Source organism: Coturnix japonica, chromosome 1 (genome assembly GCF_054131305.1).
Source record: "Coturnix japonica strain WE chromosome 1, WE-NBRP24, whole genome shotgun sequence".
Taxonomy (NCBI): domain Eukaryota; kingdom Metazoa; phylum Chordata; class Aves; order Galliformes; family Phasianidae; genus Coturnix; species Coturnix japonica.
In genome coordinates this window covers 103,738,467-103,753,995 of record NC_140663.1, presented here as the reverse complement: position 1 = coordinate 103,753,995, position 15,529 = coordinate 103,738,467, and the positions used below count along the sequence as shown (strand labels likewise).

Sequence of the window (15,529 nt, the reverse complement as noted above, 5' to 3'; positions counted from 1 at the left end):
CTGAAACACCTAGAAACATTTAGGGAAAGACCACACTCAGGTAATGTGCTGTTTTATCTTTTTGGCATCATATACTACTCCCGTTTTTTATAAAAGGAGGCATTGCTCCATGTTTTTTGATTGTTTGGTGTCATTTGATTTGGGGTTTGGGCTTTTTTGCTTGCTTATTTTTAAGAAAGCAACATTTTTTTGGCGTTTATACTGCCGAAAGATGAAGGTATCTATGTGAAAAGCAGTTCTTTGGTATGCAGAATAGCCTTACTACTCTCCTGTCAGTCATGGAGAAGCAAACAACTGACTGCTTTTCAGAATATCTTATAGCTCCCTCCATTGGCTACATCTCTGGTAGGATTATGAGGTAAATAAAAAAAACTATCTTTCTCAAGGATGGATATTAGCAAATTAATGCAATGTGATGAAGAGTGTGTATTTAAAAAACAAAACAAACCTACAAAAAAAAAAGCCCCACTTTAATATTAAACCTGCTTTTGTTTCTGCTCCTGATCACTAATCAATTATTTGCTACTATGACTTAGCTATGTAGAAACAAGGTGGCATTACCCAAACAAGAAACAGGAATTGTCGTCCTGTTTCATTCTCCAGTATCCTCAGATATCCAGAAACAATAGCTAAGCATTTCAAAATAATCTGTGAATGAATACGTGTAACTCACTAGCTCTTTATAATACTAAGAAGGATAAGCCTTAGAGCCAAAGCAAATGATTACATTGCTGGTGCTGATACAGAAGCTCAAACCTGATTTCATGCAGGCTTGTGTGCAGTGAACTGAAAGCCTCTTACTCACTTGTTTACTCATTTATAGCAGGAGTTAGCACCTCGCTGGGGGGACCTTTGCTTGATTTCTTTACCAACAGTAACACTCACATGCTTTCTGACATTAAAATTTCTTTCAGTGCTCCTTTCTAGCCATAGATGGTTGTAAAACAGTTACTAATTTAACCTGAAGTCCAGCATGGACACAACTTTAGATGTCTGGGACTGGAGTCCCTTAGGGCCCAGCAGCTCCTGGGGAATGGGTACCATATCTGAGCTGATGGTACTGCAGGCCAGGATCTGCTGCTAGGGAAGGCATGGTGTGGGAAGGGACACAGGCAGGAAGCCTCCGTGGTGGCCTATGCCCCAGGGTTGAAGAAGGGCTGAGGGAAATGCCAAGGCCCGGTCCTGGCCATGCTACACTCTGGCCTGCCAAGGCCTCCAGGGCCCCACCTTTGCTATGGAGCTGACTCAGCCCTGGCCTAGGGGTGCCAGGTCCATAGAAGACCACTCACTCACTCTGGCCCAGCTCTGCTTGCTACTACTTCAGTTCCTCAGTCATCTTAATAGCCCTTCACTAGACAGTCCAGTAAAATCATGTCTCCCTTGTAGAGGGGAGAACAGAGCTGGACCCAGCACTCCAGATGTGTCTCGACAGCATGGAGCTGAAGGGAAGGATCACTTCCCTCAACTATCTGTTCTGCCTAATGCAGCTCAGGATGCTGTTGGTCTCTTTCACCACAAGGATTTGCCTGGTTCGTGATCAGCTTGATGTTCACCAGGACTCCCGGGTTCATTTCTGCCAAGATACTTTCCAAGAGGTTGGCCCCCAGCATGTACTGTTATTTTCTCCTCATGGCCAGCACTTGTCATTTGCCTTTGTTCAACTCTATGAAAACTGTGTTGACCATTCCTTTGTTGTAGCAAAATTCCTCTGAACAGAAACACATTAATCAAAACAGCACATTCAGTCAAAAAATTATCCCAAGAGACCTGTTCTTCTGCCCAGAAGATAAGTGGAGTCTTCGAACAAGTCATCTTCTTTAGCAGAAGTATAGCACAATAGAGGATCTGAAGGATTGTGCAGAATATAGTCTTCCTTTGACTCACAAACAATCAGAAGGCGTATGGTGTTGTATCTTCTAAGACATTATTGGTGGAATTCTGACAGCAAGAAGTAATGAAGCGAAAAGTAAAGCCAATTTCCAGTCATTTGAATTTATGAGGACCTTATATTTGGGATACTTGCCCTTTTTGTATGCTTGTTATTAAATGTGTCTATGGAATATATATTACAAATAGCATAACAGAGTTTAGGAGAAAAGAATGTATTACAAGACAAGAATGTATTATATTTTGTTGAAGTGTTTTGGAGGACACTGGAAACCGCAGAAAAGAAATCTGAGTTGCCTGTGATGTTACAGGGATGCTGAGATTGCTAGAATAGCCCTGTTATACATAGTTGCTTATTTATTTTTTATATCAAATGGACTTTTAAAAGCTTTTTATGGTGCTGTAAAATGAAAAGTCATTCATCTATTTCCTGCTCTTCCTGTCTTCTTAACCATGCAGAAGTATATTCAAAACTCATAGGGCAGAGCTGTGTGAATTTAAAATCACTTCATTTCCACAAATATTACAGGAACTGGAATTTTCCTAAAAGTTGTTAGATCTCTCATTTTAGAATGGGACTCTTCCGTGAGCTATTTGTTTTTCTGCCAGGATGTTAGCTTGGATATTCTCATATCCTATTCCAGTGAGAAACAAAATTAATCACAAGACCTGTTTAGAAAATTGCTTATTATGTTGCCCCAGGAAGGGCATATCATTTTCAGTTTCAGGGTTTTTCCCTGTCTTAAATAACTTGCAGATTCATGTCCTGCAACACTGTTGTTCTGTAGTTAATTTCGTGAAAGTAACTTCTTGGCCGTAGCGGGGGATAACGCTAGTACCTGGGACAAGGGGCGTTTGAACCATGGGCGCACACGGCAACACAGAACTAATGCACTCAGATTGTTTTTATACATTTCCTTTTCTGAGTTTTTCTTTCTGTTTGCATTTGCGTTAACACTGCAGGAGAAATGATGAGAGAGAAAAGTTTCATAATCATAAAAAAAGAATGTGTCACGTTCATAGATCATGTGGAGGCCACAAATCAAACTAGAATGGACACAACAGAACAATCGTACAGCTCTCACACAGTCTGCTGCCCTTACTGCAGGTTATAAAATAGCAATATATCTTGCAATTACTTTGTAATATTTGTCTTTAATCAACAGCACACTTGTGCAATCTACAGTGATTCAGGTTATTACCTTTGCAGATGCAAAATGGTTCTTTCGGAACAATTCACAAGACAATCAGAAGACACATAAAATCCTGTCAGTGTTTGGGAAAAGAGCGCAGTAAATCATACATTACTCTCTGATAGCACAAGCCATTTAGATGTGAGTGATCAGTCATTCAGAACACTAAACATTCCAATGTCATTGTGCTGCAATAATAAAGGATTATAAAAAAATTTAAAATATTTGAATTGAGTTAATGTATTACAAAGCAACACTTAAATACACTTGGAAATAGCCCAAGTGTACGTTTAATGAAGGCAGTGCAAATTCACAGAATGCAGCAAGGTATTTCCTAGTGAAGTTTGACTGCTGGTGTGAAGATTTTGCAATGCGGTGTTTCTGTGGAGAGGCAGTTACCAGCAGAGGCATCCAGAAGGTTTAGGGGTCATTACAAGGTGACACACTTGGCTCCTTGGGAACACTACTCGTCAGTACTGCCAGACCCACTCCTCTGGCTGATGAAGAGGCAACTTTAATGGGCTCAAAAGTGAGGGTAGCCCAGCCATATACGGCTGAAAGGAGTGCTGCTCCTAGCAGAATGACTGGAATGGAGAAATAGCTGAATATGCTGGAAAACATTGCATAATTCCCCACAGCGGCTATTGCTTCTTTGTGCCATTGGAAGCTTCAACGTTTAGATGGTAAAACAAGACCTAGGGATAAAAGGAGGAGGGACAGACTGTTGTTTTCTTGCTATTGAAATAGCCTTTTCACCACAGACCAACCGAATGTGTGGTATTTGTCATTTATCAGGAAACGAAGAAAAGTCATAGGGCAGAAAATGTTCATTAATGAGAGCACTGGGTATCTGTCTGACTTAGCATTTTAGAAACCTCCTTTGTTTACCACTGTTTGCTTTGTCTGATGACAAAGAGACTATTAATAAACAAGTTTATGAGCAAGAGTGCAAGAGGGAAGTGCTGTAGTGTATGTACGTCCAACCAGGCAAGCCAAAAGGTTGGATATCCACACTTCAGAGCAAGGTACAATTTAGTTGCGTAATGTACAGCATGGCAAACATCGCATGTGAGTGGGCAGAAAATGATACTTATTTTTTTTCCCTTTGCTTGTTTCAAGTTGTGTATTTAAAGATATCTTTACTTGTCTCATACAATATACTTTAAAAAAAAAGAAGACTCTATACATACATGATGTTCCTAGAATTAGGTTAAATTCTATGATATTGATGAATGCTGCTTTCAATAAAACAATTCAGTGCCACGGTTATTGTGCAGCCCACAACTCTGCTTCCTTCTATTTTTTTAAGCCATGAGTTTTTGATTGAGATTTTAGCTCTTTTCAAGCTAGAATCCTTGTTTGTTTCACTATTTGTCCTGCTCTTGGGCTGCAGAATATGTGATAATTTTTTCATCCCAAACAGTTTTGGATAAATTCTCATTTTTATACCTTTTTTCTTCAGGATACAGGAACAGAATTCCTGAAGGCACCCTGGACTGACAATTAATTGCATAACTGTCTATGACAGTCTTCTGAAAAACAAATGACTATGTACTCCTAGAGATGAAAGTAAATGTGATATAAAATATCAAAAGTACTTCTTTCTACAACAGACTTAATTTTTTTTTTCATGAAAACTGAGTGTCACTTAGCTTAACAGGGAGTTAAGAACTTCAGTCAGCAGACGGGTTCCTGCTGCTATTTCAATGAGTATCTAACTGTTTATATAAAGAGGAACGTTTCCAAGAAGTGGGACTCCAGTTTTTATCCACCACATATACAAAAATAGATGAGAAATTTGAATTTGTTTTCAAATCCTACTAAGGTACCTAAACAGTAGATCTACTATCTCCACTAATGCGTCTCTTCCTGTCTGGAAATTCCACCTTGGAACCAAGATACCTCTCCCAGCTAATTATTAAACTATATCCTTAAAAAACAAATGATTTCTGAAGAAAAAGTCCACATAACTCAATGATTCTGCAATGCGTTCTATTCAGGGACTCAAAGAGATTTTGTTCTCTTCCCATCTAACTGTGATATTTCTTGTCCTCTGATCACAGAGCCCTTTTTAAGTTATTCATTGCCCTCAAGAGCTTCTGGCTTTGAGCCTTCACAAATAAACTATGCAATGCATCTGGAATCAAGAAAGAAAGTACGGCATAATTATTAAGTTAAATATTGTCTCTTAGTCCTCATAAGGAATTTTTTATCTACAGACTTTTCTGGTTATTTCTGAATCAACTGCTATTAAATTAAAACGGTGTGGTCTAATACTATATATTCAAACAATCTGTGGCAGGTATTCATATACTACTACAGAAAAATCACCCACCTTCTAAAGAAAGGTAGATGAAAACGTATGACTGTTAGGGAGCTAGCCTACCATGATTTAAACCTATCTCCACTGTCCAGTCAAATGGAAGGGTAAGTGATGAATTCCAAGCACCCACGTGGCTTGTATCTGGCTGGGAATCCATTCATTAAATATGAATTTAGCAATTGTTAAAGTTGACCTTTTCACTGTACTGGAATTTGTGGATCAGATTTCATGTTTCTTTTTTTCTGGTGAAAGAGTGACTTCCTGGGGAGTCTGCTATTTTATCCAACATTTGCACCAAGCTCTTTGGAAGAAACCAAACTGCTATCTTTTTAATGAGAATAATAGAGAATAGGAAATTCCTACAGAGGATTCCATCATCAGGGACCAAAGCATTAGAATCAGGTGTCAAGACACTGAAGAAAACGTTGAGCCCTAGACTGAAGATGGGCCAACATCAGCAGCATTAGGATTAGGAGTCAAATCCAAGATCTGTGAGTCATCCTTACACACTGCTCCAAATGTGAAAGCAGCCTGTGCCTGTGGCAGACAGTAAGAGAAATTCAGCCCTTTTGGACACCTTTTGGTCCTAGTTGCCTACAAGAAAATCATAGAATCATAGAATTACCCAGGCTGGAAAAGACCTTGAAGATCATCAAGTCCAACCACAGCCTAACCAGTACCCTAACTCTAAAAACCCTACACTAAAGCATATCCCTGAGCACCACATCCAAACGGCTCTTAAACACAACCAGGGATGGCGATTCAACCACCTCCCTCGAGAGCCTATTCCAGTACCTAACTACCCTTTCTGTAAAGAAGTTCTTCCTAATATCCAACCTAAAATGCAAAAGATCAGATGCAAGCATCCTAAGGAAGGCATCTTACACTCAGGCAACCTAGGAGTTTGCCAATCCTTTTTGTTCACACCATGGAAATTTTAATTGGTATTGTTTTCATACAAACTTGAGGCCATTTGTCATTCTGAAGAATATCATAATGTAAGATGGAAATAGTTTCTAAAACTTGTACCTTTCTCATCATTTATTTAGTAAAATATTTTTAAAGTTCCAGCTGAGTCATGAATTGTCCTTTTATTGCTATTGTTTGAACCTAATTGGTATCCATATGAATTACACCATAGAGTTTCATTTCTGAAAATAAATAAATCATCACATTAGTGAATTGTGCATCTATAATTCAAAATAGAGGCTCTGATGATTTAGACCAGAAGGTAAACTTGAATTGGAAAATAAATAAATGGAAAACCTCTAACTACAGTTCCACAATTTAAAATGTATCTTTTCTTCTAAATATAGTTTTATCTGAATTTATTCTTCGCAGCACAACTCATTATCAACATTATTATAGCACAAGCATTGATAACATATGCAGAAATAAGGCTGGTCTCACTGTTGCAACTGCTCTTGGTTTGGAGAAGGGTGGATCGTTAGTGGATGAGAGTTCTAAAGATTCAGGTTGGACAGACCTGACAGACATACACATCACTGTAAATCACTGAGGTGAAAATGAAGGCACTACCAAACACCACCACCACGATCCTAGCTTTGGAAGTGAGGTGAGAAACATACAGTCAGCACCAAGTCTGGGCAGCACAAAAACCAAACTTCTTCATCCTTATGGATGTCCCCTCCATGGAAGCACTCAAGACCAGGCTGGATGGGGCTTTGAGCAACCTGATCTATTGGGGGTGTCATCACTTTGCTTTTTGAGGGAAGGTTTAGGTTGGATGTTAGGGGGAAGTTCTTCACTAGAAGAGTGGCTAGGCCCTGGAACAGGCTGCCCAGGGAGGTTGTGGATGCCCCGTCCTTGGAGGTGTTCAAGGCCAGGTTGGACGGGGCCCTGGGCAACCTGATCTAGTAAAGGTGTATGTTTGGTGGCCCTGCCAGGCAGGGGGGTTGGAACTACATGATCCTTGAGGTCCCTTCCAACCCGGGTCATTCTGTGATTCAGTGTGGTGTCCCTGCCTATCACAGAGGGGCTGCAACTAGATGATCTTAAAGCTCCCTTCCAACCCAAACCGTTCTACGATTCTACGATTCATTTTCAGGGTGGAACCTGCAGCACAGACAACAGCCCAAAGCTGCTCAGCCCCCACCAGCCGTTACCCCTCACACCGAGCCGCCCTGTGGGCGCGGTTCTCCCGGGCACGCCCCGCCCGCCCCCCCGTCCTGGACGGGGAGTCCCGTGGCGCATGCGGAGTAGCTCCGACGCCGCCGAGCGTTGTGCGGGCTGGCGGGGTTCGGCCGCTCTCACAGTGACCGCCGGGCGAGCGGCAGCGGTGAGTCAGAAGCAGCGCCACGGGGGTCGGGAGGAGCTCAGCCGGGAGATGGCGGCCACGGGCTGGGGGAGTAATTGGAGTGGAATAGGGGGTTGTTGAGCCGCTGGGGGCTGGTTGTTGGACTTAAGGGGGTCGGAGTGACCGCGGAGTGCGCTGGGCTTAGAGTCGGAACGGGAGGCAGCGCTCTGCCTCCACGGTGTCCTCTGGGCGGGGAGGGGGGTCTGTCCTTCCCGGCCATGCCATGGTAGGACGTGCTTTGATTGCGGCTGGCTGAGGAAAAGTTCCGCGGATCCTGTTTTTCGAAGGAGTTTAGTGGTTGTCTCCGAAATAGGCGGCTGTTCCAAGTTCTTTCTAGAGGGAAGAAGCGACAGCATAACAGGGAGTTCCAGCCGTCTGTAAACTTTCTTTCATTTCTAGTAGAGCCGCTTAAAGACTCGGTCAGTGCTGGGTGAGGAGCAATGGGGGCTGGGAGGCCACTCCGCCGGGGGTCAGCTGAGCCTGACGCTGCCAAGAGAGCGCCTTGTTCCTCTTAATAGGGAGCAGGGAGCCTCAGCATCATCCCAGCTGCGGCTGGGGCTGGCTGGGGTGGGAGGGCAAGTAGCTGATAGGGAGAAAAACCGAGAGGAACTAAACCAGTGGGTGAGGATGAAGGCTTCTGGAGAAATGAGGTGCCTCAGAAGCTCGTGTTTTGCATGGCCTCTTTGTTATGGGCAAGTCTAGTAAAACTGCTGAATGCCTAGAGGGTGGGTATCATGTGGATGGAGCCAGGCTCTTTTTAGTGGTGTGCAGCAACGGGACAAGGGACAATAAGCGCAGACTGGAGCACAGGAAGTTCCATACAAACGTGAGAAAGAAGTTTCTTACTGTGCTGGTAACAGTGCTCTGGAACAGGCTGCCATGAGATGTGATGGAGGCTCCTCCTCTGGAGATAGTCAAACCCACCTGGATGCTTTCCTGTGGGAAAGCAGAGGGAAAGCAACCCCTTAGCAGAGGGTTGGACTATTTGAGCTCCAGAGGTCCATTCCAACAACTACGGTTCTATGAGTCTGAGGAGTGGGACAGTTACACCGGTATTGGAATTCTGAATTAAAATTAATACCTTTGTTTTGGACACCATTGCTTCTGACTTCCCTGTTCTGTATCGTCTTCTCCCCGTGTTAGCAGCGTTGTTCATACAGCAGCATGGAGTTCATGGAGCATTAACTACAGGCTCAGGTTAACCTCTCACACTTCTGATTAACCTCATTAGTGCTTCAGTCTGGTTCTCTGCTCTGCCACAGGAATGCTTATGACAGCTTAGCAATCTGGACAAGGGGTTTACTTATCTTTTTATAAGAAAATATGTATGTGTGCAAAAGCACTGTCTTTTGTGTGTTTGTGTATATACATATGTATACACAGACACACACACCCATTCAAAGAAATGGCCAGTATTGGAGTTGCGCAATTTTGGGCCCTCAGTAGAACAGGGGGAAATGCCATTGATTAAGTGGTTGTGGGGGAGGTTTACAAGCTCTGTGAGGCAGCTGGCAGCCATAGGCATCCAGGAAGAGCGAGTTTGTGAGTGCAGTTCCTGCTGCTCCCCAGGGCAATGAGATTAGAAGGCAGGGAAGAGGAGATGAAGGATTTCCATGTAGAAATGCTATGCGTGACTGCAGGAGTGTGAGACTTTTTACTCATCTGTTCATGTATCTCACTTCTACGTAAGAGAAATCTGTTTTTCAGAGCATGTTAAGAGAGCCTGGGATTCCTGAGCACCCCTTGTTTCCTTGGAACTGACAAACATCAGGAAATTCCCAGACAAAACACGGATTATCTTTCTCACGCAAGTTTATCCAGGGATTTGCAGCCAAGTAATGCTACGAGATTCTGTGTTAGCTCAAGCAATAAAGCATTGCATCTTATTATGGCATGTAAAATGTTGAGATTAGACCATTAGTGACATCAGTTTTCTTCGGTTAATGGTAGGGAGTAACACACAACTACAGTAACTGTACTAATGTTGTCATTGCCAGAAACATTCACAAACGAAAAGGTTATTTGGGTTAACTTCAGTCTCCCATATATCTATATTGAACTACAGTTAACTACTAAGTAGTAACATATTGTTTATTGCATAAAAATTCCTGCTGTACTCCAAGTACAGGGCAGAGCTTTTGAAGAGATAGAATCACTCATCTAAACCTGTGCTGCTTCTGCAAATCAAACTCACAGATGAGGTACCCCTAAAATCAAATGCATTTAGTTAGTGCCCACACTTAAACAGCATTGTAATGTGACTTTGTGGAGTCATGAAGGAACTTAGAGGCCAAAGTGCAGACAGAATGTGCTTTAATGTGGGCTTATTTTCAGCCATACCATTGTGAAACATTTGTGTTTTCTGTGCTGTTTTAAGCAGCCCCTTTTTCACAGAATCACAGAATTGTAGGGGTTGGAAGGGACCTCTAGAGATCATCGAGTCCAACCCCCCTGCCAAAGCAGGCTCCCTACACCACGTCACACAGGTAGGCGTCCAGGCGGGTCTTGAATATCTCCAGAGAAGGAGACTCCACCACCTCCATGGGCAGCCTGTTCCAGTGCTCCGTCACCCTCACTGTTTTCCTGTCATCTTATTCCTCCTGTTGTCCTGCCTATCTCTGCAGTCTCCTTTCTTTGTAACAGTGTGACAGTTTTCTATTCACGTGATGAGGTGGATCACAAAACTAATAATACTGGGGGAAAAATAAGTCTGACCTGAATCTGACCCTGCATCATTTTCCTTACCCAACAGCTCTTAGAACCAGCTGGGTGGGTGAGGGAGCACCACAACGTGCAGCTGGTACTCCAAGCAAGTGTATTGGAAAAAATAAGACGTCATTTCTCTCATTTACTCCCCTCATACAAAAATCCTGTAAATCTCATTTGTTCTGTATGCTCCCATTTGTTCCATGTTCCTATGGATGAGGATTTTAGCACAGTCCTGTCAAGGTCTTTTGTTTCCAGGCCCTCAGCTCAATTCTGAATTTCTCTGTTGCTTTTCATACCACCTTGCTCTCTCTTCTTGCTTTCCTACCATCTGTGTTTCCAGGGTGCTGCCTTTCTCTGGCTTGCATATCTCTAGTGTTTCTTTTGCTCCAGCCTCCAAAGACACTCATTCTTCCCCACCCCTCCCTGCATCCCTTGCTTCCTCTCCCACATTATAAACAAAAGTACTTGCAGCGTGCAGTAGAAAACAATGCAGCGCTGGCAAGGGAGTGGACTAAATGACCTAATGCCTAATATCTGTTCTTCTGCCAGCTATTTTTATTCAAGTTCATATGTCAGTAACTCTCTGACCTTTTGAAATCTAATGTGACAATACCCAGACTTTTCTTTGTTCACCCTTGTTCCATTTACTGATTCTTGTTTAGTAGAATTTGATATGCGTTTGTAAAATCTGAACCGAGTTTATCTGATTGCCATCAGTTTTGTTGTAGCGCAGGTCAGCTGATGATCAGTAACATTTCAAAAGGAAACCTATCTGCAGGCAGGGTGAAGAAACTGTGTGCTCGCTAACTAAAGTCACACCATGTGTTTTGGCTTAGAAGGAAATAGATTTGTGGAAAGTCGATGTATAAATGTTTTAGGCTGTAGCTCACTTTTACCCAAAGCTGATAGGTAAGAATCATAGAATTACCCAGGTTAGAAAATACCTTAAAGATCATCAAGTCCAACTGCAGCCTAACCAGAACCCTAACTCTAAATACCCTACACTAAATCATATCCCTCAGTACCACATCCAAACAGCTCTTATACACATCCAGGGATGGCGATTCAACCACCTCCCTGGGGAGCCTATTCCAGTACCTAAATACCCTTAATGTATCACACAGTATCACAGTATCATGCGGGTTGTAAAGAAGTTCTTCCTAATATCCAACCTAAACTTGCCCTGGCACAACTTGAGACCATTCCCCCTCGTCCTGTCACTTGTCACTAGTGAGAAGAGATTTGCCCCACTCTCACTGTAAGAACCTTTCAGGTACTGGAAGAGAGCAATAATGTCTCCCCTCAGCCTCCTTCTTCCCAGACTGAACAGCCCCAGCTCCCTCATCCTCTCCTCGTAGGGCTGTTTCTCCAAGCCCTTCACAAGCCTTGTTGCCCTTCTCTGGACCTGCTCCAGCACCTCCATGTCTTTCCTGTGCTGAGGTCCCAAAACTGAACACAGGTAAGGATTACATACAGCATCTTTGAAAGTTATGCACCTGCTCAGAAACACACTTAGAAAAGGTGAGAAACACACGTGCACAGGCCAACATAACAGAGTTTCCATCTGGGGCAGAGACTCCTAAGACACCACGGTAGAACTAGGAATGTCACCTGTTTTCAAAACGTGTGCTTCCTTTTATGGTTTTGTTTTGTTGACTTTTTTTATTTTAATCAGATTTTATCCATTGCATTGTGCCACGTGTGTACTCAGCGAAGTGTTTCTTCAAAGCTTTTGAAGCAGCCTTCTCCGGTTGCCTCTGAAATCACTTTTAGAAGTCATCATCATCTCATTTGCCTGCTTTGGCAGGGGGGTTGGACTTGATGATCTCTAGAGGTCCCTTCCAGCCCCTACAATTCCGTGATTCTGTGATTCATGTTTTCAGATTACCCACTGGACATACTTTTAGTTTTTCAACACACTGGTCAGCTCTGCTTTGCTACGAGTACTCCAGCAGCAATCAGATTAAGTGATACTACAAATCAGAGAGAGAACACAGTAGTAGATGTAGCAGTATTACTGCTGTAGTTTATCAAGGTTCATTTGGTTGCCTGAAGCTGCCATACTTCTGTTTTCAGAATCACAGAATTATCAAGGTTGGAAAAGACCTACAAGATCATCTAGTCCAACCATTCCCAATACTTCCCAGCTAAATCATTTTCATCAACACAACATCCAAACGTTTCTTGAACACTCCCATGGTCGGTGACTCCACCACCTCCCTGGGCAGTGCATTCCAATGCCTGACTACCCATTCCGAGAAGTAATACTTCCTAATGTCCAGCCTGAATCTCCCCCGGCACAGCTTAAAACCATTCCCTCTAGTCCTAATTTTTGCCAGAAGCCCAGGTTAGATGGGAGTTTTTGTTGTTTACGCCAAGACACTTTGTGCTGTGGTTGTAATTCTGGATATTCCTGTTTTGCTGAGCTTTTTGTCTTGTAACATAAGAATGTATGCCGTGAACCAATTTCAAGAATCGCTTTATATCAATTTGTCCTTAAATCCCTATCTCTAAATGAACTGTCAGGTGCGTAATATCTATTACAATTAGATATCAGAATGTATTTCTGAGTGTTTAGTGTTTAACACTGAAGAACCATTCTTTTTTCACTCAGAAAACTTAGATTGGTTATCTCACTGGTGTTCCCAGTTTATAGGAATGCTACCAGATAGTGGCATTCCTCAGACATGAACTTTTTCACCTGCCTGTGGATAAACCTGCCAGGCTTATCAGTGTGCTATTTACTGACCCTGCGTGTATACTTAAGCTTTTATTTGTTGAGCCTTACTCCTAAGTATTTGCTAAAGCTAGGAAGAGAAGCACCCTCCTTTTCATTCTGCTAACCTGCATTCTTGCTCCAGTGGGAAAGACATTTCAGCAGCAGTATCCTCAGCAAACTCTCTTGCCTGCCTTCCAGTAGCAATGCCCTGCAGCATCTCACATTAGCGCAGTCCTTCACATTTTCTTTCAGCACTGCTGAACAATCTGAGTATCAGAAATGAAATGGACTCACTGTGCTCTTTTCTCTTTGCTGCTGCCACTTATCAGAGCTGTGGGCAGCGACGAAATAAAGGCATGGCTTAGGATGAAGAACTGAGTGCGTGGCTTTGTAAGCAGCTTAGCTGATCTAAGCACGTCCCACTGCTTGAAAACAAGTTTCTTGCTTTTCGTCTCCATCCTTGTTAGATTTTGCATTTTGACTGTTTCCCTAATACTGTATAGTCGACTGGACTAGGAGATGATTTGTTTTTGAGCAAACACAGGCACACAGAAGGCTTTCCATGAGCTGGATGGCTGCCAGCCATAGCCTGTGTTGGCTCAGGGAGGGAGCAGGACAGTGGGGGGGGGGGGGGGGGGGGGGTGTGCACATTCTCTAGGTGATGGAGAAGATACAGCCTGTAGGGTGGGTGGGAAACCCACCCTTTGATTCTCCCTAAAACACAGAATCACAGAATTGTAGGGGTTGGAAGGGACCTCCAGAGATCATCGAGTCCAACCCCCTGCCAAAGCAGGCTCCCTACACCACGTCACACAGGTAGGCGTCCAGGCGGGTCTTGAATATCTCCAGAGAAGGAGACTCCACCACCTCCCTGGGCAGCCTGTTCCAGTGCTCCGTCACCCTGACCATAAAGAAGTTCTTGCACACATTCGTGTGGAACTTCCTATGCTGTACTTTCATCCCATTACCCCTAGTCCTATCCCCACGACAAATGCTAGGCATTCAAATACAGTAGATGATCTTCCTGTTGAAAATGCATTTTTTAGCAGTTAACTCTTAACCTAATTGCGTGAGTTTTTGACATAACTAAGATAAATCGTATCTTCAAATGTGGTTAATTTTGAGCGTTAATCTGGCATGTCAATACTTAATTGGTTTCAGCGTGTAAAATTTTCCTTGCCCTAAGTCTTTTAAAACTGATTTTGAAATCCAAAATCCTTCAGAATGTTCTTGTTTTATATGGTTTTTTGTGCTTCCTACTCAGAATGTGTAATGCACTGAATCACTTTATAAGCAGGAGAGCGTCAATAGTTTTATTGTTCTAGTTCTGGAGCTGCTCTGCTGCTTTCAGTGCTGGAAAGTATCAGAAATTCTTTGTAGCTGAACCCTGATACTGGTGGCTTTGTGACTACTGGAATTCTTTGGCTTTGTTTTTTGTGGGGTTATGCAATGTTGGGCAATGAGAGGCTGTGACTTAAAGCTTTCCTATGGCATTTATTTCAAAATTAACTTGTCTTCCAGTCTTTTCTTGAATGATGACATTCCAGATGGTTCTGTAATTTGCTCTGTTTAGGAGAACTTCCATGAATTCAACTTAATTTTTCTGCTGTTGAGTGCTAACTGATTGAGTACTAGCGGTGGAGGGGAGGGAGACTGATATGGTCTGGATGATATGGTTTGGATGAGGCTGCAATGCAGAGCACCAAACTGCCTTAGCCCAGATCAGGGGCACTGATCCTCATTAAAGGGTAGATGGAAGGAAGGAGAAAATCCTTCACTCCTCTTCATGGCTGAAGCCAAACCATCTTGTTACCATCTTGTTTTAATACGCTGCGAACATGTAAATCAGCTGGAATGATTGTGTGTAGGCTTGTTCAAATGTGTAATGCTTTAGAAGAGACAGTCGGGATGTGTGCACGCTTAATTTGTATGGAAATGTGAGTAATGCTGATGAGAAGGGGAAGAAGAGGGTGGCTGTTAAGAGAGAAGGAAGTAGCAATATTAAAAAAAGATCTATTTTCTGCTTTGTGTAGGGTATTTACCCTCTAAGTAGCCGCAGTTCTCTTATGGTTTCTGGTGCTGTATGCCTTTGTGTGCTCTTTTTATGATGTCGCCCTATGTGATGGAAAAAAAATCATAATTCTGTAGTAGCAGTTGTTCCCCATTATCTTTTTACCCAGTTATCATATATCTCAATTAGATGAACTATATGTTTATAGCTTTCTTATAATTCTTGGGGCGCTTCTGTGCAAATTAATTTGTGTGCGACTGGAAAATCCCATTAAAACATGCTCTGAAATGCCATCGTATGTGCATTGCTTCAGGGGAAAACAGGCTGGGTGGAAACTTGTACGGAAATATGCTGACGGTGCATAAATATT

General features: G+C 42.8%; 1 protein-coding gene across 4 annotated transcripts in view; it reads left to right on the top strand.

The window, feature by feature from the left end:
- The first annotated feature begins 7,630 nt into the window (after positions 1-7,630).
- Positions 7,631-15,529, top strand: part of PRRG1 (proline rich and Gla domain 1) — a 30,519-nt gene continuing 22,620 nt past the window's right edge. For all 4 annotated transcript variants that reach the window (XM_032449356.2, XM_015884435.2, XM_085549357.1 and 1 more), the window contains exon 1: positions 7,631-7,702. The gene's annotated coding sequence lies outside the window, so the exon portion shown is untranslated. The remainder of the gene's footprint in view (positions 7,703-15,529) is intronic.